At 38.0% G+C, this 23,434-nt stretch overlaps 1 protein-coding gene across 6 annotated transcripts in view; it reads right to left on the bottom strand.

Moving 5' to 3' along the window:
* The window catches only part of SLC39A10 (solute carrier family 39 member 10), a 163,521-nt gene extending 140,389 nt beyond the window's left edge, over window positions 1–23,132 (bottom strand). For 4 of the 6 annotated variants that reach the window (XM_070769605.1, XM_070769597.1, XM_070769640.1 and 1 more), the window contains exon 1: window positions 22,974–23,132. The gene's annotated coding sequence lies outside the window, so the exon portion shown is untranslated. The remainder of the gene's footprint in view (window positions 1–22,973) is intronic. The other 2 variants (XM_070769610.1, XM_070769635.1) reach the window with 1 other exon arrangement.
* Between the last annotated feature and the right edge of the window lie 302 nt (window positions 23,133–23,434).

The following is a 23,434-nucleotide window of genomic DNA, read 5'->3' as shown; positions in this document are numbered from 1 at the left end:
TCTAACTCAATGATATTGTGAACAATGCCATGTAGGTCTACCCAAGACAGATAGGTCATGGTGGACAGTTCTGACAAAACATGGTCCACTGGAGAAGGGAATGGCAAATCACTTCAGTATTCTTGCCTTGAGAGCCCCATTAACCATATGAAAAGGCAGAAAGATAGGACTCTGAAAGATGAACTCCCCAGGTTGGTAGATGCCCAATATGCTACTGGGGAAGAGTGGAAAACTAACTCCGGAAAGAATGAAGAGACAGAGTTAAGTGAACACAGTCCCCAGTTGTGGATGTGACCTGTGATAAAAGTAAAATCCAATGCTGTAAAGAACAATATTGCACAGGAACTTGGAATATTAGGTCAATGAATCAAGGTAAATTGGATGTGGTCAAACAGGAGATGGCAAGACATTTTAGGAATCAGTGAATTAAAACAGATTGGAATAGGTGAATTTAATTCAGATGACCATTATATCTACTACTATGGGCAAGAATCCTTTAGAAGAAATGGAGTAGCCCTCATAGTCAACAAAAGAGTCTGAAATGCAGTACTTGGGTGCAATCTCAAAAATAACAGAATAATCTCTGTTCATCTCTAAGGCAAACCTTTCAATATCACAGTAATCCAAGTCTATGCCCCAACCAGTAAAGCTGAAAAAGCTGAAGCTGAACAGTTCTATGATGAGCTACGAGACCTTCTAGAACTAATACCGAAAAAAAAAAAAAAAAAGTCCTTTTCATCATAGGAGACAGGAATGCAAAAGTAGGAAGTCCAGAGATACTTGGAGTAACAGGCAAGTTTGGCATTGGAGTACAAAATGAAGCAGAGCAAAGACTAACAGTTTTGCCAAGAGAATGCACTGGTCATGGCAAACACCCTCTTTCAACAACACGAGACAACTTTACACGTGGACACCACCAGATGGTCAATACTGAAATCAGATTTATTATATGCTTTGTAGCCGAAGATGGAGACGCTCTATACAGTCAGCAAAAATGAGACCGGGAGCTGACTGTGGCACTCAGATTGAAGTGAAAGTGAAGTCACTCATTCGTGCCCAACTCTTTGTGACCCCATGGATAGTAGCCTGCAGCAAGCTCCTCTGTCCATGGGATTTTCAAGGCAAGAGTACTGGAGTGGGTTGCCATTTCCTTCTCCAGGGACCTTCCCAACCCAGGGATCGAACCCAGGTCTCTCACATTGTAGACAGGCGCTTTACCGTCTGAGCCACCAGGGAAGTCCAATTCAGTCCAAGTCAGATTATGAACTCCTTATTGCCAAATTCAGACTGAAATTGAAGAAAGCAGGGAAAACCACTAGACCATTAAGGTATGAACTAAATCAAATCCCTTACAGTGATTATACACTGAAAGTGACAAACAGATTCAAGGGATTAGATTAGATAGATGGAGTGCCTGAAGAACTATGGATGTAGGTTCATGACATTGTACAGGAAGCAGTGATCAAGACCATCCCCAAGAAAAAGAAAGGCAAAAATGCAAAATGGTTGTCTGAGGAGGCCTTACAAATAGCTGAGAAAAGAAGAGAAGCTAAAGGCAAAAGAGAAAAGGAAAGATATACCCATTTGAATGCAGAGTTCCAAAGAATAGCAAGGAGAGATAAGAAAGCCTTCCTCAGTGATCAATGCAAAGAAATAGAGGAAAACAATAGAACAGGAAAGACTAGTGTTCTTTTGGCCACCAAGGGAACATTTCATGCAAAGACGGACACAAGAAAGGACAGAAAAGGTATGGACCTGACAGAAGCAGAAGATATTAAGAGGAGGTGGCAAGAATACACAGAAGAACTATACAAAAAAGATCTTGACCAGAAAACCATGATGGAGTGATCACTCACCTAGAGCCAGACGTCCTGGAGTCCAAAGTCAAGTGGGCCTTAGGAAGCATCACTACAAACAAAGCTAGGGGAGGTGATGAAATTTCAGCTGAGCTATTTCATGTCCTAAAAGATGATGCTGTTAAAGTGCTGCACTCAATATGCCAGCAAATTTGGAAAACTCAGCAGTGGCCACAGGGCTGGAAAAGGTCAGTTTTCATTCCAATCCCAAAGAAAGGCAATGCCAAAGAATGCTCAAACTACTGCACCATTGCACTCATCGCACACAGTAGCAAAGTAACGCTCAAAATTCTCCAAGTGAGGCTTCAACAGTATATGAAGTGAGAACTTCCAGATGTTCAAGCTGGATTTAGAAAAGCAGAGGAACCAGAGATCAAATTGCCAGCATCCATTGGATCATAGAAAAATCAAGAGTTCCAGAAAGACTTCTGCTTTATTGACTATGCCAAAGCCTTTTTGTAGATCACAACAAACTGTGGGAAATTCTGAAAGAGATGGGAATACCAGACACCTTACCTGCCTCCTGAGAAACCTGTATGCAGATCAAGAAGCAACGTTAGAATCAGACATGGAACAACAGACTGGTTCCAAATCGGGAAAGGAGTACGTCAAGGCTGTATATTGTCACCCTGCTCATTTAACTTATATGCAGAGTACATCATGAGAAACGCTGGGCTGGACGAAGCACAAGCTGGAATCAAGATTGCCGGGAGAAATATCAATAACAGATATGAAGATGACACCACCCTTATGGCAGAAAGCAAAGAGGAACTGAAGAGCTTCTTGATCAAAGTGAAAGAGGAGAGTGAAAAAGCTAGCTCAAACCTCAACATTCAAAAAAGGAAGATCATGGCATCCAGTCCCATCACTTCATGGGAAATAGATGGGGAAACAATGGAAACAGTGAGAGATTTTATTTTTGGGGGGCTCCAAAATCACTGCAGATGGTGACTGCTAAGTCACTTCAGTCGTGTCCGACTCTGTGTGACCCCACAGATGGCAGCCTACCAGGCTCCTCCGTCCCTGGGATTCTCCAGGCAAGAATGCTGGAGTCAGTTGCCATTTCCTTCTCCAATGCATGAAAGTGAAAAGTGAAAGTGAAGTCGCTCAGTCGTGTCTGACTCTTCACGACCCCATGGACTGCAGCCTACCAGGCTCCTCCATTCATGGGAGTTTCCAGTCAAGAGCACTGGAGTGGGTTGCCATTGCCTTCTCCGGCAGATGGTGACTACAGCCTTGAAATTACAAGATCCTTGCTCCTTTGAAGAAAGGCTATGACCAAGCTAGACAACATACTAATAAGCAGAGACATTACTTTGCTAACACAGGTCCATCTAGTCAAAGCTATGGTTTTTCCAGTACTCATGTAAGGATGTGAGAGTTGGACCATAAATAAAGCTGAGTGCCAATGAATTGGTGGCTTTGAACTGTAGTGCTGGAGAAAACTCTTGAGAGTCCCTTGGATTGCAAGAGGATACAACCAGTCCATCCTAAAGGAAATCAGTCCTGAATTTTCACTGGAAGCACTGATGCTGATTGGCCACCTGTTGTGAAGAACTGACTGATTAGAAAAGAACCTGATGCTGGGAAAGATTGAATGTGGGAGAAGAAGGGGACGACAGAGGATGAGATGGCTTGGTGGTATCACCGATTTGATGGATGTGAGTTTGAGCAAGCTCTGGGAGCTAGTGATGGACAGGGAGGCCTGGCGTGCTACAGTCCATGGGGTCTCAAAGAGTGGGACAAAACTGAGTGACTGAACTGATTGACTGAAGAAATAGCCTGCTGCTGCTGCTAAGTCGCTTCAGTTGTGTCCGACTCTGTGCAACCCCATAGACGGCAGCCCACCAGGCTCCCCCGTCCCTGGGATTCCCCAGGCAAGAGTACTGGAGTGGGTTGCCATTGCCTTCTCCGAAGAAATAGCCTACTTGGCTATATTGAGTAGCTTAACTAAGAACAATATAAAACCTAAAATTTTTTAATTCTTAAAATTATTTTATGACAAAGCAACTTGAGGATTGGGATCAGGGGCCAAACATGCTAAAACAAGCCACCACCATGCATGCCAATAGAAGAAAACAAAACTCAAGATTCACATTATCTGGAACAATACAACCTCATTGAATCTTGGTAGAATTGAGACTTTGAAACCCTATAAATACCCATCATTATTGATGTGGCACAGATATTAGGTTTATTTAGTCTGCTCACGTCATTGCTTTGTTTCTGTGGATGGTATAAGAACCCTCAAGACTTCTTTCTGTAAGGCTTTTCCTGACCTCTATTTCCTGGACACTATTTCTCCTTAATATTTTAATCTTCTTTTTAAAATATATTTTATTTTATTTATTTAATTTATTTACTTGTCTGCGCCAGGTCTTAGCTGTGGCATGAAGGATCCAGTTTCCTGACCAGGGATCAAACCCAGGCCGCCTGCACTGGGAGTACAGAGTCCTAGCCACTGGACCACCAGGGAAGTCCCAAGGTTTTAACCTTCTAAATCACGTATTTTCTAAGAAGTTTTCAAAAATCTAAACTTGGGATTGGCCTCCTACATTTGGGAGCTGAGGATGTTTCAAGTTGACAAAGGGTTCATATCCACATGAGTTAATTCACACTTTGACCTTTCCAGGAGCCTGGAGTCTGAGCTTCCATCCCAGGGAGCAGACACCTCCATACACTTTGCAGTTGGCATTGACCCGAAACACCCACAGATCTGTCTGGGCCTGTAAGTAATTTTCTTTTATTTTTAAAATTGTACTCTTGGCACAGCTAATCTGAAGGTGCCACATACAAAAAATAATCTGAAGAGCACAAAACAATTCTAGCAAAAAATATTTATATAAGGCAGGAATTGAAAAACTGTTACATATCTTCTGAATTCAATATTGGTTCCCAGGAAACACAAAAACTGTGTAATAACCTTATCATTCATTATCATAGTCTTTGTATTATACAGTTTGTATTATTTTTGATTATTCCACTTTTAATGTCAGCATCATAAACATTGCACATGCTTTGAAAATATTTTAATGTGTATATTTTACATTATATGGAAATTTATCTGCATTTTTTCCATTGTCTGTTCTTTCCAAACTTGATGTTCATTTACTATTCCATTTCATTAGTTCATAAGTGTTTGGCAAATCAAATCACACCTTCTAATTGATTGGCTTATAACAGGAAAATTTTTTACTGTTTAGCCTTTTGTCCCTTGATTTTTCTGAATATATTCCCTCATCACATTATTTAAGTATTTTGAGATTAATGATCAATTCAAAGAGATAAGTCATGCCAGCAGTACATCTTTTTCATTACAATTTTACATATCTCACTGATTTAACAATTTTCTGATCAGCCTGAAAATCTTTGTTGATCAAATTGCTTATTTGCTGACTAAATTATGCACAAGCCTCAGTCTATTTATCCGGCTATTAACTGAAGGATTGTGGTGTGTTTGCTGTGCAAATTACCATGATGTTACGAACAATCAGCATACATATGCACCACTATCTGTGGATTCAAAATTATTTCATAGTAAGAATTTAAAAGATTTTGTTGTTGTTTCCTTTTTCTTGATTTGAAAAGTTTATCAGGTGAAGGGATTCAGAACATCCAGCCCCAAATATGCCACTTTGGCATATTGATTATTTTGAGTGAAAGTACTTGAGAAACAGCAGATGTATGAAGACTGTTGGACCTCCCCCTTTCTATCTAAAAGCAGTTTGCAAAATTTCCAATAAGAAAGGAGCCTTCCCTGTATCAGGAAGAGAACATTTTTATCACCAGATTGGGAGTTATGGCTGAATTGGACCTGTATAAGCTTCCTAATAACCTTTATCTTCCACTAATTTCATTTAATTTCTAGTCACTGTCCCACAACTTACTGCCCCTAGACCAAGCCCCATCATTTATTGTTTTTTGTGTAAAAAGGCATATAAGCTTTGGGGATAGATGGCTTTTTCAGGTTTTTATTTTCCATCTGAAGACTCCTATAAATGTAAAAAAAAATTAAATAAATATGTATGTTTTTCTTCTGTTAATCTGTCTTTCCTTTCCTTATCACTTCAGTCGTGTCCGACTCTGTGCGACCCCATAGATGGCAGCCTACTAGGCTCCCCCATCCCTGGGATTCTCCAGGCAAGAATACTGGAGTGGGTTGCCATTTCTTTCTCCAATGCATGAAAGTGAAAAGTGAAGTCGATCAGTAGTCTCTGACTCTTCACGACCCCCATGGACTTCAGCCTACCAGGATCCTCCACCCATGGGATTTTCCAGGCAAGAGTACTGGAGTGGGTTGCCATTGCCTTCTCCGGTTAATCTGTCTTGCTGCTGCTGCTGCTGCTGCTAAGTCGCTTCAGTTGTGTCTGACTCTGTGCGACCCCATAGACGGCAGCCCACCAGGCTCCCCGTCCCTGGGATTCTCCAGGCAAGAACACTGGAGTGGGTTGCCATTTTATGTCAGTTTAATTCTTAGGCCAGCCACAGAACTAAGAAGGTAAAAGAAGTTTTCCTCCCACATGAAGCGAAGTCACACACACACACACACATGAATTCTTCTGCACTTTTGCACAATACATTATATAATATTGCCTGATAACTGTGTTATACATCCAGTCTTCTACATCATCCTAGAATCTCAGAATTGAAGGAAATTTTGAGAGACAGGAGGGAAGAGGGCAGAGCACAAACCTTAAAAGAATAACTGTTTGAGGATGAGACCAATTAGACCCAAGATGACAGAAGGTTTGACTGTCAATAGACCTTGATCATTATTACACTTCCATTGTAAAACACTAGCATATGCTAAACGACACACCCACAGGCACTATGATAGCTCCAAGTTCAGTTCAGTTCAGTCACTTAGTCATGTCAAACTTGTTGCGATCCTATAGACTTCAGCACTCCAGGCTTCTCTGTCCATGATAGCTCCAAGGCCAACAATAAAAGGTCAAAAAGTGGGCAGTGGTCAATTCCTGGAAATCCCCACCCTTCTCCCCAAATAGTTGGAATAATCCTCTCATTCATTAGCTTATGAAATTACTCAGCTCATAAAAATGAACTAGCATTACTGACTCAGTGGACATGAATTTGAGCAAACTCCAGGAGATAGAGGAGGACAGGGAAGCTTGGCGTGCTGTAGTCCATAGGATCTCAAAGAGTCAGACACAACTTAGCAACTGAATAATAACAACAACGAAAACTAACCACCCCATATTTCAGGGCTCCTGTTTATGGAATGTTATCTTCCAAGGCTTCTTGGCTTCTGAGAGGATGATCTACATTCTGTCCATGGAGTGAGTATCTCTCTCAATATACCTACTTCTTACCTAGCACTTTCCTCTCTGAATTCTTTCTGCACTGAGACAAAGAACCAGTTCAAGTCTCAGTCTGAATTTTGGCTGGGTTCCAATTCCATCTAGGTTCAAGTCCCAATCTGAGACCAGTTTCAAAATCAAATTTGTAATCTTTGTATTATTTGGTTCCTTAAAATTATAATTACAGTAGGACTATACTATTGATTCATTAATACCTAGATGAACACTTAAACTGTTTAGAAAGATGCAACGAACTAGTCACTTGAGTTTTGTTACTCTTTCTAACCTCCTTTAAAAAACACAGATCAAACAATTTAAAGCTTCAAATGAAATAATTCCCTGTGTATACAACAAACATCAATAATTTAACTTTCCATGTGCTAAACTTCATGTAACTGGGAAGTTAATTTTGACTCTAGGCTAAGGCTTTAGCCCTGTTTTTGCCATTTTTGTTATTACAATCATACATAATGGCCTGCCTCAGAGAATCCTGTCCCCGCTGCCTGACCTTAAACTAAAGTGCTTTGTTTAGCTCACAGGGAGATAATCTGACTATGCCCACCTGTGAATGACTGTAAAGGGAGAAAACTAACACATACCTCTGACTGAGACTTGCCATTCCAGGAGATATATGCATGAATTTAAATGGTCTTTTTACTTTGTTTCCTTACCTCTCCCTATCTCCAATCCCTGAAAGAACCTGGCACCCAGGCCTCAACAAGATGGTTACTTTGAGACATTAGTCTGCCATCTTTTCAGTCAGTTGGCTTTCCAGATAAAGTCATATGCCTTACTTCAACACCTCATCTGTGGGATTTATTGGCCTCTCAAGTGCCCAGCAGAGAGACCTTGGATTCGGTAACATTCACTATAGTTAATAGTTCCTGGATTTGCTACTCTGTTAAAAACATGAAAAAGAAGATTGAAAGAGAAAAGGAACAAGGTATAAGAATCTCAAAATCAAAGGTGGCAAAATTTCTCCTTGGATACTCAGTTTCTAAAATGTAGAAATTCAGAATTATGTCTTCGACAAAATATTTTACTAATACCCTGGAAGTACTCTGCCATTGCTGAATCTTGGTTGAGCGCCATACCCCATGACATCAAATTTAAAGTTTTAAATAGTAAGGAAATACACAAGCAGGTTACAAAGGGTTATTAGGTCAGTTGTTCAGTCGAGTCCAACTCTGCGACCCCTTGGACTGTAGCCTGCTAGGCTCCTCTGTTCATGGGATTCTCCAGGCAAGAATACTGGATTGGGTTGCCATTTCCTCCTCCAGGGGGTCTTCTTGACTGAGGGATCAAACCTTGGTCTCCCACATCGCAGGCAGATTCCTTACCATTTGAGCCACCAGGGAAGTCCTTGGTAATGTCTTAAACCTATAGTGGGTTGGACATAAGACTCACCCTGGCAACAGCTTTTCAAGATGCTCTAGGTTCAAAAAGAAAGGAGGCAATTCTGCTCTACCTTAAATAAATTTTCTTCTATCTTTTTAGTTTGGTCAAAACTGTCTCAGCCTGCCTCAGTCTAAAGTTTTCCTGAGAAGGTCTTTTGGGAGGGGTTTGCTGTTCCTAAATAGTATAACAATAGCTCCCCATCAATCCTACTTCACTGCATATTCAAGCTTTTGTGATTTTTATAGCCTGTTGATTCTCTTTGGTTTCCTCAGCACAGATACTTCCAAACTCCACTTTATAATTTTATGAAACTCTACAGGATTTTGTCTTTGTGTTTGAGATATATCCCACCTCAATATTTACACCTTTGAAGTGACCAGTCTCAGGACTTTGGCAGGCTGTTTTCACTGCAAAGTGAACAAATCTAAGAAGAGAGTGCTGGTTCTGTGGGTTCTCCCCTTCAGGTGGGGTTCCCGTATGTTCAGGAATGGTCTTTTCTTTCTTCGTGTCTGCATACTCCTTAAGTAAACATTACTGATGTGTGAAGGTGTTAGGAACAGGAGAGTGGAATTCTAACCTTTTACTTCTGTGCAGGTATTAAGTTCTTAAGGACATGAAGGGGTGAGGCAGGGGGAGATTTATCTTTTAGTCTCAGGTAAAACTAAAACCTCAGGAAGAAGTTCAGAATCTTTGTAGGATATACATCATCACCATCACAATCAACAACAATGTTATTGGAACTGATAATAACATGTCTACTGTGGCCCAGGCTTTGCACTAACCATGAAGTATCTCAGCTAATTCTCTGAACAACCCTACAAAGTGGGGGCTGTTAACATCTAAGTTTAAACAGGAGAAAACTACAGTTTGCTCTGGGAGTTTACGTTTGTAGTACCATATCATAATTAAAATACAGACTGACTCCTTAGTTCCTGCTCCAACACTCACCATCTAAAACTGTGCTTGCTGAGCAATTGATTTTTTGAGACAAAAGCAATCCTAGATGTCCAGTGTCTCCTCGAATTGGAAGGATTACCATGGCCACAGTGTATATCTTATTTATTAATTAAAAAATTATCTATGACTCAGCCCTAAATAATGAATTGTGCCATTTGTGACAACATGGTAGGGCTGAGTTCCAGTCCTCCCTTCTCTGGAGGCCCAGGGTAAAGTCCCATAACGCCTGGGTATCTGCATGCGGCAGGAGACGTCGGTAAGGCCACCCCTTTAGTCCCTCTCTCCCTCCTCCTCCCTGCTCCTCCCCTTCTTCTTTCAGCCTGGCTTCCTTTCCTCCCTTTGATTCTTGTATTTAAGGGAGTGTCTGATGAGGACTGCCAGGTCTCTATGTGTGTTTTAACTCTGTTCTGTGTTGTGATTTTTGATGGCCATTTTGCTTTGTCTGGCTACCATTTGGTTTAGACCTGCCACCATTTTGTTAGAACTTGATTTTCTTTCCCTGTGTCTTGAGACCGGGGCTCTGGCTCTGCTCCCAGAAACACTTATCTAGACCATCTCTAACCCCTAAGACTGAGGAAAAATGGGAAAAAGCCTTTAAAAGTTTTATTTATTCCAACTGTTTTTTTTATAAACTAGTAAATTTTATATTGTAATATCTAATTCATAACTAAAAACTTAGAAAATGAAGCTCAATCTCGCACTGTGTCTGTCTAAATATGTCTTGGTATGTCTTTGTCTCTGGGTAATATTTTTGAGGTTAATTTGTAAATGAGCCCTATTTAATTGGCTTAAAGAAAGGTAAGCACTTACAAATCAAATAATTCTGAATTAAACAATAAATTTTAGGTTCATATGAACTGGGAAATATTCAGTATTAAATACCTGATATTAATGTTTGTTTGTTGATCTATCTAATATAGACATATCTTAGAGTAATTAACATTAAGTAGAATATTTTCATTGTACCTAGGTTTAATATAAGTTAAATATTATCATATCAGTTACAAGTTTGTCAACAAGAATATCACCTCGAGTGAAGAAACTTCTAAAAAAAATGTAAATGAAATATGAGCTTTTAGATAAGCTCTATTAAAAATAATTATTCTTTAGGAATATCTGTCTAAAATAGTCTCTCCAGATTGGTGTAACTTGAATTTCTAAAGGTTGTGTTAAGTGTGCTAAGTGTTAGAAGTCTATTGAATAGTTAGGTCGTTTCCAAATAAAATAAGATTTTGAAACATTTACTGTGGCTGCTGCTGCTGCTAAGTCACTTCAGTCGTGTCCAACTCTGTGCGACCCCATAGACGGTAGCCCACCATGCTTCCCGGTCCCTGGGATTCTCCAGGCAAGAACACTGGAGTGGGTTGCCATTTCCTCCTCCAATGCATGAAAGTGAAAAGTGAAAGTGAAAGTGAAGTCGCTCAGTCGTGTCTGACTCTTAGCGACCCCATGGACTGCAGCCTACCAGTCTCCTCCATCCATGGGATTTTCTAGGCAAAAGTACTGGAGTGGGGTGCCATTGCCTTCTCCGGAAACATTTACTACTAAACACTAATTTCCTTTTACAGAGAGACAAAGAGATTTGGGACTATAAGTGAATAATGTTTGGTGCTATCCTAAAATGTTATAAAAAAGCAAGGGTTTTAGAAATTGTCACTGGTTTTTATGCTCAACAATCTATAAAAGGCTAATATAAAAGTTCTTGGTTGCTAAAGGAAAGTAGGAAGTGTGTTTTCAGTTAAAAAAAAAAAGGTATGAAAAATACTAAAAAGTTATGCATGATCATGATTTTCTAAAATTGGATTACAATTAGTTAGATAAATAGATTTAGTTAGGAATGACACAGCCATAAGAAAACTGGTTAGAGCCAATTAGGTCCAAGATGGCGGAGCTGACTTTCACTAGACCTTGAGCCTTGGTATTTACACCCATTGTGACATATTAGCAAGCTAAATGATACACCCATCAATGTTGACTAAATCTGACCAAATGTTCTAAACCCTTTTAATTGATCTTTTTGATAAAACTTCCTAAATCAAATTCTTTTGAAGTTGTTTTGACCTCTAGCTAACTAGAGGTGCTTCAGAGGGCCCCTGAAACATCCCAAAGAGCAATATTAAACTGTATTTATTTGGTCGGTTAAATTACATGAAAAAATTATTAAATGAGTAATAAATCCACTCATGTTATAATTTATGGTAAAATTACTAATACAGATATCCTAGAAATTATATGGAGTTCTTAACATTCTGATATGTCTTGGTATTCTAATGGAAAACTTGATGACTTCACAAAAGCTAACAAAAGGACTGAATGAACCAGCGAATATGCTTATAACTTTTATAGTTTCTGTCTGAAAAATTACAGGTTTGAGTCTTATGTTTTCTGGGAGTAGGGAAAACCTTCCTCTCAAACTAATTATGACAATACTTTGGTAAAATTATACATTATAAACAAAACAATTATATTTTCTCTCTAACTCCTCCAGAAAAATTGGAAACTCTTAGGTTTCCAGTGAGTTTATCAAATGATTTAGAAAGGTTATCTCACTATCATGTACAAAAATCTCAAGGAATTTTTGAGACCTTAAAGAGGAAAGAATTCACTTAGGTTTGTTAGGCAAAATCTGTGATAAGCCTTTGGTGTGAGTTTCCCAGCCCTGTTTTATTTTAAAAGTTCAGTCTGAGACTCTATAAATGTTTCAACAAAATAAAAAGTCTATGATCAATTATGGTTATATAAATCATCAGGCCAAAATTAGTGAGAACAGACCTATATCACAAAAAAACTAGCCTTAATTTGGTTATATTTGATAAAAATGAGGGCAATTTTAGGGAGAAAAAGATGTTTCAATAAATGTTAAACCCCAGTTTGTTAATGGAGGTCTGCGTGTAGTAAGACTCATTTCTTGGATAGTTCTTTGCTGTTATGTGATATTAATGTAAAATTTAATTGAATTCTTAGAAAACACCCTAAGTTTGTTTCTGAAGCTTATCTCAGTAATCTATCTTTGGATGAAGATCAGATGCCTCATGACCTGCAACCAGGACTGGAAAAATGCATAATTTAAGGGACTGTCTCCAACCTGGATGAAAGGACTTTTCTTATCAGGAGAAACTACACTACGCCAGGATGAGAAGATGACATCAGAGGTAGAAAGCTTGCCCAAGATGGTGGACCTGATTCATATGATCATTTATAATGTTTTCTTGACTTCTTAGACATTTGTATATAAATCAAATGCTTTTCTATCATAGGCCTGATCCTATGCTAGTTTTAGAAATCAATCCAATTGTTGGGTTTGTGGCCAATTACCTGTGTCTAGTTCTGGGTTACATTAGTAAATTTCTCTACTACAAGACTCTAACTGTTTGGCCTTGAAAAAATTTACTTAAAAAATAAAATTACAGTCATATTCAGGTCACTGTGATATTACTAGATGGGATCCCCTCACCAGGCCAATTAATAATGCCTGCTCTGACTCTGGCCATGAATTTGAGCTTTTTTCTATTACTCAAGCTCAATCAGAGCAACAAGAAAATTGTCAGCAAAGGAAGAAAAAAATCTCCCACAATTATGGGATGGATTTATATAGATAACACCAGGCTATGGTAATTTAGGTTTAAAGTCTCCTCTGTTGGAAACAATTAAATCATACTGAGGATAATCAGTCTAGTAACACTAGAAAACTGGGCTATGTGCCTTATAGACGGTGGTGCCAATATATAATTTCCCTGGAAGATAAAGATTCTACAGAGTAGACTAAGTCAGATGACCAGAGATATACTGGGCTACATCTAATGGAAGCTCTTAAGTCTTACTTGTGACTTTACTAATACTGCTGGCTATGTTATTTGTATTTCACCTGTTTTATAAAATTACTGTTTCTTACACTGCCAAATGCGTGACTGAGGGCTCTGATAGAATAATGTATAGTTCCATATGAGATCGATGATGGTAACAGTGTAACTCTAGATATGGGAAGAAGCAACAAGAGGAAATATTTTCCTGGACCAAGAGGCTAGTAAGACAGGTGATCCAGAGAATTTTGGATACTGTTTTATGGCCTAGTCCAGTAAAGCACATTGAGTGGCCTGTCAACAAAATCTTTGCCAAACTTGAGAATGGACATTCTCAGCACCATGAGATAAAATGGTCATGAAATGCCCCCTCAAAATCATGGTCAAGTTTATGAGCAAAAAGGGGCTCTGCCAACTGAAAACTGACACTTGCTATCTACATCTACAAAGATTAAATAACGGCCACTGCAACCGCTGACCTTCAATTCCCCTGAAAGGAGTTCAGGGTGAAAATCAGGAATGAGGCACTCTGTGCTCTGGGGAAAACTGGCAGAACAGGCCTTCAGATGGTTAGATCTTTTCAGGAGAAGATTTTATGAGTTCCAATTCTTGCATCTTCTCATACCTAGAGAAACACTGATGTTATTAATGGTGACATCTGCTTTGGCTATTAAGAAAAATTTTACAATTAAAAGTCAAAATAGAGTAGCAATGGTTCAGACACCCTGGGAAATAACTATTTCCTAGATATCCTGAGAAATGATATTATGGGTGTAATTTCAGATTAGACCTTGTATTGCTCAACACTTGAGTTTTCTGAGTCGTGTCAGGCTTAGATGCCACCATTCTCAAAACAGTGTCTGCTGGAAGCTAGTAACTGCAACCTTACTTTTTATAAAACTAGGCAACTGGCTACCTGGCTACAAGTCTCCCTGAAGTGCCAGGTCCAGACTAGGTTTCAGGCCTATTCTTCTAAAAAGAAATGAGATTTACTTTGTCTATTAAAATTCCAGTTATCCCTCCTTCAGCTACTTCTAACTGGATCTGTTACAACAAAATGGCAGACCAAGGGATTGAGATTTAATCATACAAGGCTCAGATCTAGGACTTGGAACTAGGAATACTTCCAATTCAGTGTCTCTTCTCCAAGCTGAGACAGTCCTATGCCCCATTTTGACAGGAAGTTATCACAGTCATAGTTGCCCAGTTCCCTAAATTAAAACTGAGCAGGACTCTGTGGGGCTCTGGAGTACAGATCTGTTAAGTGTTCTCCATTTCTTATCTATAGGATATAGGCTTCATTCAGCCTCTTGACCTTCCCTGAGTTCCAATGGGTGTATTCAAACAATTGCTAATCAGGGAAGGGAGGGGATACAAAAACAGAGGAGAAACAATCAAATGGTGGTTCAGCCTTGAGACAGGCTCCTTGTTCCTACTCAAAGAAATATGCATAACAATGTCTTTGAGTTCTTCTACAGAACTGGAGCCCCCACCCAGGTGGAGGATGGTAACTTCAGACTAAACACAAGATTCCTGGAGCACAGCTCTGTTTCTTCACCACCAACCAATCCAAAAATAAAAATTAAAAAAAAAGTCATAAACCCTGCAGCCCTCACCCCAAATGTTGCCTCCTGTTTCTGGGGACCAGTGATGACCATCCTGTTAGGTCTCCTATTTGGCCCCTTTCTATTTCATCTCTGAGAGGAGCCAACAGTTTCAAACTAAACTGCTGTTATTACTTGGGTGAATGTTGATTTCAGGCAAAAAATACCTTGATTTAGATCAGGTAGAGAGAGACTTCTGCTCTGCTAGGCAGGACTATGACCATGCACAGGAGGAAGAAGTTACAGAAGAAAGAGACCTCCGCCCCAATTCCCAAGAAGTATCTTGAGTTTGAAGTCTCTCAGGGGGGAGTTGTTAGGGGAAGCACACTGAAACTGCCCACCCTGGCCAGGCACCACAGTAACCATTTGCATGAGTTGTTTTATGACAGGAGATCCTGATAAGGAATACAGAACTAATAAGCCACCACCAAGCAGAAGAGTTTGGGAAAGGTCGAAAGGAGACACTGGGTGTCCCTCCACTTCCCAGAATCCCTCTGCTGGCATCCATCTTGGCTGAGCGATGCATGCACCACCAGGAAAGACTCTGAATTAGAATGATTGGCCAAAGACCACCCGGAAACTAATCCCATCACCATAAAACCCGAGACTTCCGTAGGGCTGTTCTCCTGGGTTCCCTTACTCTACTGCTCTCCACCCGGGTGCCCTTCCCAATAAAATATCTTGCTTTGTCAGCACATGTCTTCTTGGACAATTCTTCTCCGAGTGTTAGACAAGAGCCCAGTTTGGGTCCCCTTCGCTGCAACAGATGGACCTAGAGGGCCCTATGCTAAGGGAAATAAGTTAGACAAAGACAAATACTGTATGATCTCACTTATATGTGGAATCTGAAAAACAAACAAACAAACAAAACAGAAACAGACAGAGATACTGAGAGCAAACTGGTGATTGCCAGGGTGGGAGGGGGAGTTGGGGAGGGTGGGTGAAATTGCCGAAGGGGATTGAGAGATACAGACTTTCAGCTATAAAATAAATAAGTTGCAAGTATAAGATAAATACAGGGAATAGAGTCAATAATACTGCAGTAATTTTGTACTGTGATAGGTAGTTACTAGACTTTTTGTTGTGATCATTTAGTAATGTGTTTGATTGTTGGATCACTATGTTGCTCACCTGAAACTAACATAATGTTGTATGTCAATTGTATTTCATTAAATAAATAAATAAAAAGAGTAGCACAAGCAAAACAAAATTATCTACTTTCTAATTCCCTGACCTGATTGATACTGATAATGAATCAAGAGTATCAGATAATTTATCATTTGCTTACTTAATGGAAAATATGTTATAAGGAAAGTTTGTACTGGTGATCATTTTCACAGAAAAGTTATTTTTACCAAGCATTTATTGTTCTATGGAAGAAGGGGAAAACTTTGGTTTTTGACAGTTACCATTTCTGTTTCAGTTTTATACATTTACAGGAATATTAGTCAAGAAAGTCTAATCAATTTATTGTGTCAGTCTTCTGCATCTAAAACTTATTTTTGCTCTAGAATGCATTCTGCTAAAAAATGACTTTTCTAATTATTGTTGGTTTTCTCAGATCTCCCACTAATATCTTCTGCACATCTGCTCATCAAGTTGCATAGATTTACGAATGGGATTAGCAGTCTCAACAACTTTGCTATTAGCTATACCAATAGCATCCTTTAAGGGTGCTTTGCTTATCTGCTGCTTTAACAAATGCTTTACTGTTTTAGTACCATTTAGTATGCAAAACAATCTGGAATTTGCATCTGAAACATATGAGTGTCTTATTTTTTAAAAACCATACAAAAATAATTAATAATAATAATAAATGCCTGAAGGAATTTAATTTTACTGTATTTATCCCAATTACTGGAATATTGTAAAGAAAGCAGTCACATAAGTCTTTCTAAAACATTTATATCCATGCATATATCATTTAAATTGTATACATATATTTAGTAGTATATGCATATATATTCAGAGAAGGTCTTAAGGAATCTGGGAAAGATTTGGTGAGAAAGTTGACAAATCACTTTTCTGTGGCATAAAATATATAACTTCCCTCAAGAACTGAAGGAGTAATTTTGAGATAAGGTTTTTTTTTTCCAAGAAATATCTTCTCACTTCTAATAAACTGTCATCCTCACAATAACACAGAAAATAGGATAGTTGCTGAGCTTTTCCACTTAAAATAGTTTCCTTTTTTCAATATATAGAACTATTTAAAAAAAGACTGAGAATATTAACTTCTAAAATGCTTATGTTATTTGATGTCTTACATCATTTTTTTCATATCCTTTTCCATTTTAGTTTATTACAGGATACTGAATATAGTTCCCTGTGCTATACAGTAGGACCTTGTTGTTTATCCTTTCTGAATATAAGAGTTTGCATTTGCTAATCCCAAACTCCCAATCCAATCCTCCCCTACTCTCTCCCCCGCCACCGACTACCACAAGTCTATTCTTCATGTCTTCGAATCTGTTTCATAGTTAAGTTCATTTGCATCATATTTTAGGTTCTACATATAAGTGATATCATACAATATTTGTTTTTCTCTTTCTTACTCTTTTTTGGCTGCTCCGCACAGCATATAGGATCTTAGTTCTCGGACCAAGGATCAAATTCGTGCTCCCTGCACTGGAAGCACAGAGTCTTATCACTGGACCACTAGAGAAGTCCTATCTTTCTCTTTCTGACTTTTCTTAGTATGATAATCTTTGTGTATCCGTATAGTTGCAAATGGCATTATTTCACTCTTTTTACAGTTGAATAATATTCCACTGTATATACATATACCATATCTTTTTTATGCATTCATCTGTTGATGGACACTTAGGTTTCTTTCCATGTTTTGTTTATTTTAAATAGTGCTGCTGTGAAATAGGGGTGCATGTATCTTTTCAAATTGTAGTTTTGTCCAGATTTATGCCCAGGATTAGAATTGCAGGATCGTATGGCAACTCTATTTTTGTACACTTACATCTTTAGCATTTCTGTCATCTGTATCTACTTCAAAAAGCATAACATGACATTTTTTATACTATGTGGAATTTAATTTGCTTTAAAACTTTTTTTGGGGGGGAGGGGAAGCAACAGGTACTCAGAGTATTGAATCTTGCAAGTATAGCTTCTTTTTAACTTTGAGGAGATGATCTTTTCACTTTAACTTTTTTATTTCTTCCTTCTTTCCTCCCTCCTTCCCTTTCTCCCTTCCTTCTTTTCTTTTTTCTTTCCTCAAACTTCCCTTCCTCCTTCCTTTCCTTCCTTCCTCTCTTCCTTCTTTCCTTTCTTTCTTTCCTTTTGTCTTCACTTTCTCTCTTTTTTTGAAAGAAAGGTGGCTTAAAAGAAGGCAATCACTGAGTCCTGAACCTGTTAAAGGGTGTTTAGAAGGCATATGTAGCTTTATATATTTTTGAGAGGAGGAATATTGCACATTTTGTTGACTTCAATACCAGGCTCATGACTAGATAACTATAAATTATTGAAAATCACAACCCTTGTTGGGAAACTAAAACAGTGTCTAGAACATCAGGAGAATTGGGTAGTCCTAAGGTTATGGTTTTTCCATTGGTCATGTATGGATGTGAGAGTTGGACTGTGAAGAAAGCTGAGCACTGAAGAACTGATGCTTTTGAACTGTGGTGAACTGAACTGAACTGCCTCTTGAGAAATCTGTATGCAGGTCAGGAAGCAAAAGTTAGAACTGGACATGGAACAACAGACTGGTTCCAAATAGGAAAAGGAGTCCGTCAAGGCTGTATATTGTCACCCTGCTTATTTAACTTATATGCAGAGTACATCATGAGAAACGCTGGGCTGGAAGAAGCACAAGCTGGAATCAAGATTGCCAGGAGAAATATCAATAACCTCAGATATATATGCAGATGACACCACCCTTATGGCAGAAAATGAAGAGGAACTCAAAAGCCTCTTGATGAAAGTGAAAGTGGAGAGTGAAAAAGTTGGCGTAAAGCTCAACATTCAGAAAATGAAGATCATGGCATCCGGTCCCATCACTTCCTGGGAAATAGATGGGGAAACAGTGGAAACAGTGTCAGACTTTATATTTTTGGGTTCCAAAATCACTGCAGATGGTGACTTCAGCCATGAAATTAAAAGACACTTACTCCTTGGAAGGAAAGTTATGTCCAACCTAGATAGCATATTGAAAAGCAGAGACATTATTTTGCCAACAAAGGTCGTCTAGTCAAGGCTATGGTTTTTCCTGTAGTCATGTATGGATGTGAGAGTTGGTCTGTGAAGAAAGCTGAGCGCTGAAGAATTGATGCTTTAGAACTGTGGTGTTGGAGAAGACTCTTGAGAGTCCCTTGGACTGCAAGGAGATCCAGCCAGTCCATTCTGAAGGAGTTCAGCCCTGGGATTTCTTTGGAAGGAATGGTGCTAAAGCTGAAACTCCAGTACTTTGGCCACCTCATGCGAAGACTTGACTCATTGGAAAAGACTCTGATGCTGGGAGGGATTGGGGGCAGAAGGAGAAGGGGACGACAGAGGATGAGATGGCTGGATGGCATCACTGACTCGATGGACGTGAGTCTGAGTGAACTCCAGGAGTTGGTGATGGACAGGGAGGCCTGGCATGCTGTGATTCATGGGGTCGTAAAGAGTTAGACATGACTGAGTGATTGAACTGAACTGAATGTTCACTTTGAAATCTACAAACACTGTGAGAGGGAGTAAATACTCTTCACTGTGCAAAAAGGAGAAGTCCATCATCTTACTTGTTTGATATCCTAATATGGTTAGAGGTCAAAACAGGAAGTGCCATTGTTAACAGGGAGAAACTTGAAAGTTCTGTTCTTAAAAACATCTTGAACCTCCTTACCCATGAGGACATTTTGAATGCAGGAACTTTGGGTGGGACCATATGATTTCCTGCATTATCTTCAATCAGTGTGGTAAAGTTTGTTTTGTTTTAAAATGCAGTTAAAGGAAAGATATTTGCCATTTCAGAGGAGAACAACATTCAGTTCCTTTTAGAGTTTTATGAGCATCTGTGATCGTTTGTCATATGTGGCTAAAAAATGACCAGTACTGATGAAATACCATTTTATTTTTAGAGAAAAGCTTCAGCACACTTTCCCAAAATAATTTCTTAAAAAAAAAATCTTTGCTTCCTTCCAGGAAGTTTTGTCTATGGCTAAATGTGGGTGCATATACTTTCATGATAAAGACCATCATTTTACCTAAATATACTTATGGTAAAAGCCTTAAGAGCTATGAACTCTGGAACTAGTGAAGTAGAATTCCATTTCCTAGGTTCCTTGTGCACAAATATTGTCATTCTTATAACACTTGTTGGCTTGAAATAATAGTTTAAACAAAGATGAAAATGTCATAAACCTAAAAAATAAAGGTGAAGAAAGACATAATGTGGTAAGTAGATGTTTTAATCTCTAAACTTTCATTTCCAATCTTTCAAATTTTCTCCTAGACCATGTCTTATGGTAAGCAAATATTTTAAAACAAATCTAATCATTCAAAATAAGGATAGGCATACATTTTTTACAGGTAAATGAATCCAAGCCACTTTTTCTGTTTTCCTAACTAAATAAAACTATTTCAAACAAATATTATATAATAGATTGAGGGAACATTTTCAGCTCAGATGCTTAATTAGAAGTTTGTCTTTACTGGTAAGTCATCATCGTACTAAAAATACTGTTTAATACACTACAGAATATGTATACTTACAGCTGATTCACATTATTGTACAGCAGAAACCAACACAACATTGTAAAGCAATTACCCTCCAATTAAAAATAAATTTTAAAAAATTAAAAAGTTAAAAAAATACAGTATAGAATAGAAGACAAAATCCCCAGATAATGGACCAGGAAACTAAGATAAAATTTGTCTCTATACAAACTCAGATCCAGTTAGGAACTTGACCATTTTATGTATCTTTCTTTGTGGTCTTAAATACATTGAGTTCAGAGTTCCTTATGTATTTGTTTCTTCATACAACCTGTAGTAAAAAGTTTTCTGATCTACCAACGTAGAATATATGATACTTTCTGCCTTAAATAAAAATAAGGAGCATTTTGCAAAACTACTGAACTAGTCTAAGAACAGGGGATGTTGTACCAAATCTCATAATCCAATAATCAATTAGAACCTTTAGTTTTTTTCTACCATCAAAATGTGGAAGGGGTGAAGTTGTAGGACCTGAATGAAACTCCCAAGAGCTCTCTTTTTTTCACATGTGTTATTGTAACAGAATTCACTTAAAATTACATTTTTTAATATGTAAAAAACAAGAGACGCAGCAAGAATGATTACATTAAAAGAGGGTAAGGGGGTAATCCTAGAGGCTCCATGTTTCAGAGTCTGATGTGGTCACAGGGCTATTTAGCTTAGCCCCTCACCTTTTCTCTTTCCAAGATCATGGTGCTTCTGTTCACTTTTTGTTTTACAAGGTGAGTTGGACATTTAATGCTTTTTGAAATTTCTTAATACAGCAGGAATTTTGAAATAGATGGGAATTGAAAAGGGAGAAAATACTCAAATGCAGGATAAAAGACTGATTTTTAAGTTGATATTTAAAAATTGTGGGATTCTTATAGGGAGAAATTAAAAATCTTAAAAATCTTTAAATTTAAAATATTTTACAGTTTACAAAGCACTTCAAGTAAAATTATTTTATTTGAATGCTCAATAAGGGAAGAGTAGGACTATAGCATGAGTTACTGGCAGAGCTGTGACCACACATCTTGTTTCCTAGTCTAAGAGTCTGTATTCTCTCTTTCTCTCTCACTTGCCTTTCTCCCTCTCCCTCTCTTTCTCTTTCCCATTCTGTCCTCCCAACCTCCCATGATTGATTCTGAAACTTACTTTATGGATGTTTAACAACATAAAAAATTAAAAGTTTTTTGAGGGCAAATTCAGTGTTCTATTTTGCATCTCTAGTATCTAACTCAACATACTCAGCTAAATACTTGTTTAATGAATGAATGAAATAAAGTAAGACAATTGAAACAGAAATGCCTTTTCAAGTAATAAATAAGAAAATGAAAATAAAAGAGCAATATTATAGATTTTAGACAACTATTCAGAATATCAAGTTTTGTATTAGACACTATCTTTTTATCTGTCATCTATTTTGTTAGTCTTATTCCAGATAATACAATTTATTATATGTTATTATTTATAAATTTTCAGGTTACTAAGTCATAATTATAATTTAGAAGAATTGGTCCTGTTTTGTTTACAACATGGAAGTCAGAATTCATTCTTTAGTAATATAAAGTTCATTGGGACACAACAAATAAAAATGGTCATATTTACCTATCACATCTGGGAGAATAAAAGATTGTGATCATTAACTCATATTTATAACCATTTTTCTTATTTAGTCACTCATATTTTTTTTATACATTTCACAGGTTTAAAGCATCAACTGATCATTATCATATTTTCCCATCAATATGTCTTATCCATGACTAGATTTCAACTGACCTTTCTCTTATATAGCTTTCCCTACCTGCATGTCTAGATAAAGATCTTAATGTGAGGACATTTATTTTAGTTCTACAAAGTCTCTATAAGTAAATATTTGTGTATGTGACTTGGAAGAGAATTTAGAGGAAGAACTAATTTATTATTTATATAAGACTAGTTGCTGGCTTCCCGTATCACCCAGATACACCAAGGAAAAAGAATCTCAAACAATGTACAAATTTTACAAAGCCAAATCTACACAACCAATAAAGATGAAATACCCAGGATCTGACTGAGATTCTTAGATTCATACCAAAAAGAAAATAACAAAAAATGGCCCAAGCTTCAACTTTGCCAACTTAATTACTGCTGTCAAGAAACACTGCATGATGCCATCTAGTGACAAATAATCAACATATGATTAGTCACTTAGAAACGATGGGTCAAGGAGGTGAAATTTCCAGGATTTTAGATGTAAAGGGGAAAAAAAACCTTCTGAAAGAATTACATTTGATAGATTAGTTTGTTTCTCCAGGTGTATGAAAATTTATCACTGATCTGCAATGTGGGAATTTTTATATTGTCACCTACCTCCAAATCTGCACTTCCACCTCCTCAGCTTCTGCCCTTCACCATCCAGTCTGCAGTTGAACTTAGAAGTGAGGGGTGCTGTCCACGTTGCAGCCCCCAGTACAGTGACAGGTGGTGGAGGTGGAGCCCTTTAGAAAGCAGTCTCAACAAATGTTTTGCTTTGTTTTGTTTTTAAAAAAAGTGCTTCAAAAAAGGGAACCAAGATGATTCCTGAAACAATCTGTGCCCAATTAAAAATGATAACAACAATAATAAACAAACTGTTGAAAGTTCAAAGGGTAAAACTAAAATAGGGGCCAGAGGAAATCATCTTTGTTTTTCTCAGCCAGAGACTGTGCAGATCCAATGCTACACTGTTTCTTGTACCAAGTCCTCACAGAAAATGCCGGAGACCTCTCTCTCTGAAAGGCTGTATGCAGCATCATGCCCTAAGGAAATTAATTTTCTCCACCATTTCTCAT

Source organism: Bos indicus, chromosome 2, assembly GCF_029378745.1.
Source record: "Bos indicus isolate NIAB-ARS_2022 breed Sahiwal x Tharparkar chromosome 2, NIAB-ARS_B.indTharparkar_mat_pri_1.0, whole genome shotgun sequence".
NCBI lineage: Eukaryota > Metazoa > Chordata > Mammalia > Artiodactyla > Bovidae > Bos > Bos indicus.
The sequence above is the reverse complement of the archived record's forward strand: the minus strand, read 5'-3'. Positions and strand labels throughout refer to the sequence as shown.